The sequence below is a fragment of the Pogoniulus pusillus genome, chromosome 29 (assembly GCF_015220805.1).
Source record: "Pogoniulus pusillus isolate bPogPus1 chromosome 29, bPogPus1.pri, whole genome shotgun sequence".
NCBI classification, from domain to species: domain Eukaryota; kingdom Metazoa; phylum Chordata; class Aves; order Piciformes; family Lybiidae; genus Pogoniulus; species Pogoniulus pusillus.
The window spans coordinates 18337222-18346009 of record NC_087292.1 but is presented as its reverse complement, the minus strand read 5'-3'; positions in this window follow the sequence as shown (position 1 = coordinate 18346009).

The following is an 8788-nucleotide window of genomic DNA, read 5'->3' as shown; positions in this document are numbered from 1 at the left end:
CTGTGAAGCAGGACGGATGGGAGATCTGCTCTAACCAGAAGCTGCAGAAGTGGTAAAGACCTTAATGACCTGTTGTACAAAGCACTCTGAGGATGGCCTCAGCTGAGGAGAAGGTCAATAAGCCAAGGAGGGATTGGTTTGGAGGCAGGAAAATACCTGAGAACACAGATGGAGTCATTTCAGATTTACAGAAATCAGCCATCCTTGGAGGGCCAGAACTGCCTGTCCCACTCCCTGTGAAGAGCCTGGCACTTAGAGGCAGTTACAGTCCCTGGCATCCTTTCATAGCCCCCACCCCGCTGGTCGCTCCAGCCACCAACCACCTCAGCAGCCCTGCACTGGGCTCCCTCTAGTCTCTTGGTGTCTCGCAGCAGGGAGCCCAGAAGCAGCATTTCAGCCCAGGAGGGGCCACACAGCCATGGAGCAGGGGGGGTCACCTGCTCCAGCTTACTGGCTGCACTTTTGTTAGAACAGCCTCACGTGCCCTCATCACCTCTGCAGTCATTTCCTGCCCTCTTCTTGATTGGGTTGCACCAGATGATCTCCAGAGGTCCCTTCCAACCCCTATCATGTGTGATTCTTGCCTGCCCTGGGAGGAGGTGAACAGATTCCTTCCAGCAAAGATCATTTTTATGTAGTCTTCATCTTTCCATGGTGCAAAAAAAAAACCAACTATTTACAAAGAGGTGTTGTTGGGTTTGAGGTAACCTCACCTTTTGGGGAGTCTTCATTCTTGACTGAGCCTACCCTGCAGATGTGCCCTGGTTCTAGGAAAGCCTGAGGGGCTTGAAATGGGGCCCAAAGCCAAGGGCCAGAGCAAATGCCAGACAGCTGCTGGCATCTTTCTTGAGTAAAACAGATACTGAATGTAGCTGCCTGGAAATGAGGATTTTCTGCCTCTGCTATGCCTGTCATCCTGCAACTTCTCCTTGTTTTATTTGTCACTTTGGATGCACCTGATCTTGTCTGTTCCAGCTTGAAAACCTCCTTGTGCAGACACAGCAGCTGGGCACCATCCTGCTCACAGTCCCAGGCAAGGCAATCCAATAACCCAGCAGGTCTGTAGTTAGATTTGGTTTGGACATAGTACAGTAAAAAGAGACTGCAAAAAAGCTTAGTGAAGCTCATCAGCCTCTGCCAGGACTCTGGGCTGCTCAGCTCATTCCTGCTGCTGTCCTGCATCTCTCTCTGCCCTGACCACTCTATTTCCCTCCCAGTGTCCTTACCTAGCCAAGACAGAGCAACAAACTCATCTGGATAAAGAAAACTAAGCTGTATGGAAGAGAAGGGAGAAGTCCCCCTGTACAACTGTCTATCCTGATGATGGAAAGGTTCAATGCAAACATCTCCCCTCCAGACAGGGGAAGGTGTCAGCCACTTGGTCCCTTTTCCCTGCTCTTGATCTGCACGGTGCCTGGAGGGTGATTTTTGGAAGCTCTCCTCTCTGTGCAGGCCAGTGAGGGGACCCAGGGGAGCTGTGGCTGCACACCCTAGTCCTGCCTTGGAGAGCCCTCTCACTGCTGCCAAATATTCACAGGAGGACACAGTGTCCCTCCTGCCTGCCTTCAGGATCTAGATGGTATCATCCTTCCCTGTAATGGGGATCCAAACAGAGGCCCCTTGGATCCCAGCACAGAGTGCTGACCTGGCTCTGGTTCTGCAGCCTGGTGACATCCACCTCAAGGGCTCTGGCCTCATCAAGCTTGAAAATTGAGACTGGATGCCCTCTTGTGCTATCCTGTCCCCTGGAGCAGGGTGGCTGGCAGAGGCTGGTGATGGACCAGGGTCACCCCAGTCCTGGCCCCAGCAGAGGCTCTGGGAGCACAGCCTGGGCTCTGCCGCAGCTCCAGCCCTCTGTGCTCTCCAGGATCACAACCAATAATCTCCTCAGCTGCCCTGCAGTGACATCAGGCTTTGACACCAAGGGAAAACGTCTGAAAAATGCTTTCAAAGCAGCAGAAGAAAACCTTACAGCTGCTTTGCCACAGGTAAATGAAAATCTAAGCACTGAGGAAACCAAGCAGCAGTCCTCCCATGCACAGGAAACAACTTCCCCACCCCCAGGACCACCCTCTCTTTAAATCATCAGTGTCACAGTGGAAAAGCCAGAAGGGCTCAGTCCCTTAAAGCTCTTTCCTCTTTTTGCCTGTCTTTTAATTAAATTATCCTATAATGAAATCTTTCCCTAATGAGTCAGTGTTTAATAATTTATTAGCCACTGAAGCCCTGCCTGGAGTCTCATCAATTATGGATCACAGCACCAGGCACTTTCAGTCTCTCCTCTCCCGTTTCTCACTCGCTCCATTCAAGCCCAGCCCTGCTCCTGCCAGCTTTCGATCTGCTTCCAGCCCAGGCTCAGAGGGCAGCTCACTGATACCCATTTGCCCAGTGCTCACCAGCAGAGGTGTCTGCAGGAGTTAGCTGGTCTGAAATGACAGCTGGCATCTGTGCACACCTGTGCCAGGGCAAGGGCACCTGCCTCTGCCTGCCTGCCGAGCACTGCCTGCAGCCTGGCACAGGCTGTCACACAGGTGACTGCTTGCACAGCGCTGCGTTTAGCAGCTGCTGTTGGCACTTGTGCAGCTCCATCCCTAAGGCTGTGGCTGCTCCTCTGTCCCGGCAGGCATCTATCAGCACTGCTTGCCCCACCCGTGCCAGCCTGCAGCTCACTCTGCCGACCGGGCTGAGGCCACTTGCTCACTTCCCTGGTTTTCGTGTTCGTTGTTAAAACAACAGGACCCGCAGGAATGGGTCAGGAGCTGCTGCACACCAGCTGTAGAGATAAGGAGTCTGTGCCCACTGACGCGCTCAGGAAGGGACCACAGAGCTCCTGCCAAAGTGAACACTTCCCACGGCGACAGCAGAAGAATCTGTGGCAGACACAACCCAAACGCATTTTGCTAATTAAATTACGGCCTTTTGTGTAGTAAAGGATGCAGCCCCCCAAAGCAGCCCTGCACTGGGGTCACTGGAGCCCCCCGAGCTCGTCAGTAAGCACCCTGTCAATAGGCCATTAACTACTCATCCCAGTGCTGGCCACTGGAGAGCTTTACACCGCACTCTTGTTCCTTCCTCCCGCGTTGCTCCCAGCTGACTCAGTGCCCTGTGCGTGTGGGCACCCTGCAAGCAGCCGGCAGCGATAGCGCACAGGACACCCCCTCGGGTGGGGAAGGGGAGAAGCACCAGAAAATGAATAGGTCTGGAGCTATCAGGAGTATTTATTTACACTGAGAAGAAAGACAATCCACTCTTGAAGAGCCTATTGTATTACCCAAGCTGAACTTCCAACATATGTTCACTCTCAGCGACATTCTGGCTTCGTTTTTGTCATCCCTAGAGCAGATTTGGTGTTAGTGAAAGATGGCAGAGTGAGGAGCAGAGCTGACTGCTGGCTGCACAGGCTGCTGCCCAGACCAGCTCCTCTCCAGGCTCAGCTCCCTGCTGCAGACAGAGGACCTCCAGGGTGAGAACTGAGCTCCCTGATCCATCCCTACAGCTCTTTGCAGAGATCACTGCCAGGTGTGCCTTCTCCAGAATAAGAGAGAACAGCAAGAGGTGAGCCTAATGAATGTGATCCTCACCCTTTTCTTCAGCAGTGCCTTGCAGCTAAGCTGCACAGAAAGCAGGAGTGACTCCTTAGTGGTGCAGCAATGCCGAGTGGGCTTCACATGATCTCGGCATGCCAAACATTGCTCTTCACGACAAATTCTCTCCAGGCACCAAATTTATGATCTCAAATCAAACCCTGACCTGTGGATTTTAACCTGACTCTTCTGTAAGACATCCTAGAAATATTTTGATTCCCCAACTGGCTTTTCTCTCCCTTCCAAGCACCAGTGGGGAAGTCCACAAAGCTACTCGCAGCAATTACTCAAGTGGACACACTGGGAAATGCGATACCCTGCGCGCAGCTACCAGAGGTGTCCCTGCAGGATTCCACAGGCTGTTAGGGAAGGTGGCTGACAAAGACTTGAAAAGTCCTATTAGTGACATACAGGGTGAGACTGAAGGGGGAAAGGATTTCTTGGCTTAGCTCTAGCGGAGAAATAGAAGTGAGGGGGCAAGAAAAGAGCAGAACTGTGCAGTAGGTGTCAGGAGCATGTGGCAGGGCAGCAGCAGACAAACAGGGGCACATGCAGACAGAACTGAATGACACTGAAGTGGCAATTGCTGCTCCATGGCCATGTGGCTCTAATTGCTGGCATTTAGCTGGCCAGAATTCAGCAAGAATTGGTGTGTCTTCGACAGACAGACATGATGACAGTGCAGCAGCTGCCTCCAGCAAGCTGCCTAATGCTAGTCAGGTTTCATGGCTCTTTGGTTTGATTCCCTACAGCAACTCTCCTATTATCCCTGGTCCAGACAGGTTAGCACCTGCTAGAAGCAATTTCCCATAAATCAGCTCATGTCAGCTCTTGGCTGTTTCCTGCTGAAGCCCAGGGTCTGCTGTGCCCCACTGTGGTGGCCCTGCTGGTGCAGATGGCTGTGTCCCCACAGCTGCCTGCTGGGGCAGAACAGCACAGCCAGACAATGAGGCAGTGTGAGAGCTCCACCAGGTTGTGTGGGGCCTTTGCAGGGCACCCACCCCTGTGCCTTCCAGACGGCCAACATGCTCCTTCCTTTTGGGGGACTACAGAGCAGGAGTTCACCCATTTGCCATTTGCATGTAAACTTGGGTGCCCTGCAGTGTGCCAGGGCACTGGAATCAGTGGGCTGAGCTCACCAAAGAAGGCTGAGCCCCTGCCTTGCACTGGGCCCCTGAGCAGCCCAAGGGGATCATGTCTGGCACTGGGAAATGTGTCCTCTGTCAGGAGTTAGCAGATCCACGGCTCAGACCCAAGTGATGCATGGAGCTCATCCAGCCACACCAAGTTCTTGCTGAGCGTTGGCTGTTCCCTGCCCACAAGCCAACACTTGAAGCAAGCTCCTGGGCTGTCCCTTCACAGGCATGAGGCCAAACTCAGCTCCATTGAGAAGGTAAGGATGGGTCTTAAGAGCAAAACTGGATTAACTCAGCTGTAGAAGTGCAGGTCTGCTCCAGCCTTCCCTATCTCTTGGTTGTAGAGATCAGCACATGCCTCATACTCCCTGCACAGACCTAGAGGTGTCTGTGCCCACCCCTGCACCGCTCCAGAGCTGGCATGGCACAAGAGGACCTGCAGACACCAGCCCTGCAGGCAGTGCTGCGGCATTGACCTTGGCCAGGAGCAGCACACAGATGGGAGGTTTCCTCTGCACAGACACCGCACAGGGTCCAGCAGGTCACTGAAGTGCTCTGGATCAATAAAGTATCTCAGGAGGGCCTGTACAGGCCCCCGGGCCGGGCTGAAACCTGAGCCTGCAGCTCGATGTGGTACAACTGTTTTTCAACTGCCTTGAAAACAAGGAGGCTACGGAGCCAGCAGCTGCGTCCCCCCCCGGAAAGAGCCAGGCAAGGGTGAAGCCTACAGCAGGCACGGCCAGCAGCAGCAAACTAGGCTGTGAACAGGGCAACACCAAGAGCTTTCAGACTCCTGCTGGCCAACGACTGGCCTGGCACAGCTCATCCACGGCAGTGGTCATGACTCTTGAGAAACAAACCCATCCAATGGCATGCTCTACCCAGGTCAGAAGTGACCATGGGAGCAGACCTCAGATCCCATTATGGTGCTGCAGGTACAGCGCCCCAGGCACCCATCACTCCTTCCAAAGGCTGTTTTCAACACAGCCAACCCCACCAAGAGCAAACAGCAGGCAGCCTACAGCATGGCTGCTCAGCAGGTAAGCAGTGACAGGCTTGATGCATTGATGCCAGGCACAGCACTGAGGGGGCAGAGGCACTGATGCCATGGCCCAGCACTGACCATCTGACAGTCTCTGTAACAAAAAGTAAGCTGGAAAGCTGGGGAAAGGCAAAAGAGTCCACACAGGGAAATCACAGACAGCAAGAGCATAAAGACCTCAATTCACAGCACCAGGGAGGAAAAGGGGAAAAAACAAGACAGCCCTTCCAGAGCCAACTTCATCTGTCACAGACAAGCTGATTGCAATCAATAGACACTTAATGGTCTCTCTGAGTCCCATCTGGGCAATTAGCAATAGCATTAAGCAAGTGAAGATGTATTGTGAGTCTGTTTCTTCAGTGGAAGTGACAGAAAAGAGAAATAAGAAACCAGATTACATTTTTAGATCCAAATTCTCCTCTCATTAATACTTTATGAATCCACTGCCACTGGGGAAAGTGGAGCAAAAGCCAAACTTTTGCATTTTCTTTCTGCAACTTGTTTGGTTTAAGTGTTCAAAATTCAATCTTGGTTTCAAACTGTAATAAAACCTATGGAAGTCAGGGGGCAAATGTGAGTGGCAGTGAAGCAAAGAGCAGCCTTTGGGGTATTCCTTTTACAACCAAATAAATCAAAGTTAATGATTTGGAGTGACCCAGACTTCATTCACATCTAAGAGCAGCACTCACACTTGGGCTGTTTTGGCCCCCAGACACAGCAAATACCATCCCAGGCTGCCTGAGGAGACACAACAGCACCAAAAAGAAACGAACAAAGCTATCTGTGCATCTTTTGCTTTGCTGCTGGCAGACACTGAAGGACAGTGTAGAAAGCAGAGAAAAGCAATTCAAACACCCTCAGTTCTACTGAAGGGGACACTGCCACGTTATGGACAGCAACATTCTGTACCTGCAGCTCATCTAATACATTATTGGCTCCTCCATGACCTCAGGACCCTTCTGAGCAGCAGGGCAGGTCCAGCCCCTCGCACGCATTTCTCTGATTGTTGTGAATTCTTCCTCTGCAGCTCAGCTGCTCCTTTGCTGGGCAGGTCTTGCCCTGTGCTTTCATAGTAATTGCAGGCTGAGGTCGTTGTTGGGCTGGGATAATGCTGTCTGTTATCAGCTGTGCTCTTACTAATGTCTGCAAATCCAGACCTTCCCAAAAGAACAGCAAAAATGAATTCCGAGCAGGTGAAGCTCCTGAGCTGTGCTTAGTTACCGTCACCCAAGCAAAAAGGGATCTGTGCACACAGATGACAAACGGGGTGCACTCTTGCTGTCGGAGTAATTACCTTTGCCACCAGAGAACCTGCACAGATGGGACAAATTATCATACAGAAGCACAATCTAGAACAGCAAAAATCCATTTGTAAAGGTTTTCTACCGGGAAAAGGCTTCAGAGGCTCTGTTGGAGTCCAGCGCCGGGCTCCAGGCGTTCTGCTGAGCCGCTGGCACCGCTCTGCATGCCAGAGAGCCTACCAGGATCGAGTGTGCAGCAAATGCCTTCAACCTGACCCAGGGAACTTTGCAGACAAAACAGGCAAATTGCCCAAGCCTGTGCCAGTGCAAAGCCATATCCTGGCTACGTGTGGGTGGTGCTGAGCAGGTGAGGAGAGCTACTGAGATGTGCACTTGCTCCCAGCTGTATCTGTGAATCGAAGATGAGGATCTCAAAGTGATAAAGCCAGAAAACCACAGCCTCGAGTCTGCTAAACCTGTGTAGCGGTGCCTTCCTGCACCACTTACCCGTGTCACAGAGACTCCTTTGAGCTCAGTCTTCACCCCCTAAAGAATCAAATTACATTTCAAACCTGCAGTGCTGCTATTTCTCTTATCTTTGATCCTCACTGAACAAAACCATTTAAAATCTATCCTGAGCAAACCTGTGTGCAACAAACTTTGTGGCTACTGCACTAGTGGGCAGCTCTGGGTGCCAGGAGCAGCAACCGGCTTGTAAGTGCTGAGTACATCACTGTACCTGCAGTAGTTATCAGTGAGCCAGAGCTGGGCTGCTCTGCAAAGTCTTCTCTGAACAAACTCTAACAGCCTGATTACATACTGCGGGAGAGAGAGAGCTCTGCAGCCTGGCAGTCACAGCAACCGAGCCATGAGCAGATGCCAGGAGTCAGGTCACAGTAGCCATTGTATTTGGCAGAATAGGCTGCTGAAATGCTCCAGTCATTGAATTTCTTCTTCCAGATCCCTTTCTTTCCTCTGCCATAATGAGTTTTGCAAACATATTTGAAAGATGGAACTGAGACAGCTTGTAACATGTTGACTGGGTTAAGCAGGTCTGCCTAGAAGGGTTTTAGGTAGAAAAGTGATACCAAAAGCAATCCTGGACCCTGGCTGCTTGCTCCTAATTGATTTACATAAATGTTTATGTGACTCTGATTTGATAAACATTACATGCAACGTTAAGGGACTTGCAGGACAGAGTTTTACAGCTTCCCATTTGGTCTCCATTTATCAACAGACACAGACATCAGACAGAAAAAAGCCAGGAGGAGAGGCAGAGGAGGACCAGGAGATCTGATATCAGGGGTACTAAACATCACATTAAGCTTATTACCTCTGAGAGGCTGATATTAAAGACTCCTGGGCTCTTCAGAACAACAGAGACATGGACATAATGGAGGAAGATCAGCGAAGGGCAGATGGAGTATCCAATACGCAAACAGAAACCCAGAGCTGGGACTCTTCAGCTTGGAGAAGCCTCCTGGGGGGCTTTGTTAATGTGTCCAGATATCTGATGGACCTCCCATCTGAGAGGAGGTGGGAGTGCAATGGTGAGAAGTTAGTTCAGTGGTGTCCAGTGAGAGGACAAGAGGGAATGGGGGAAAACAACCAAACTCAACCATTTCCATTTAAACATATGAACAATTGGTTTTGGTGATGAGAGTGGTCAGGCACCAGCAGGTTGCCCAGAGAGCTCATGTTGGTACTCAAAAGACAACTGGACATGGCCTGGAGAAATCTCTTCTGTCTCTCAGCCCCTCCCTGTTTCAACAGAGGCTGGATGAA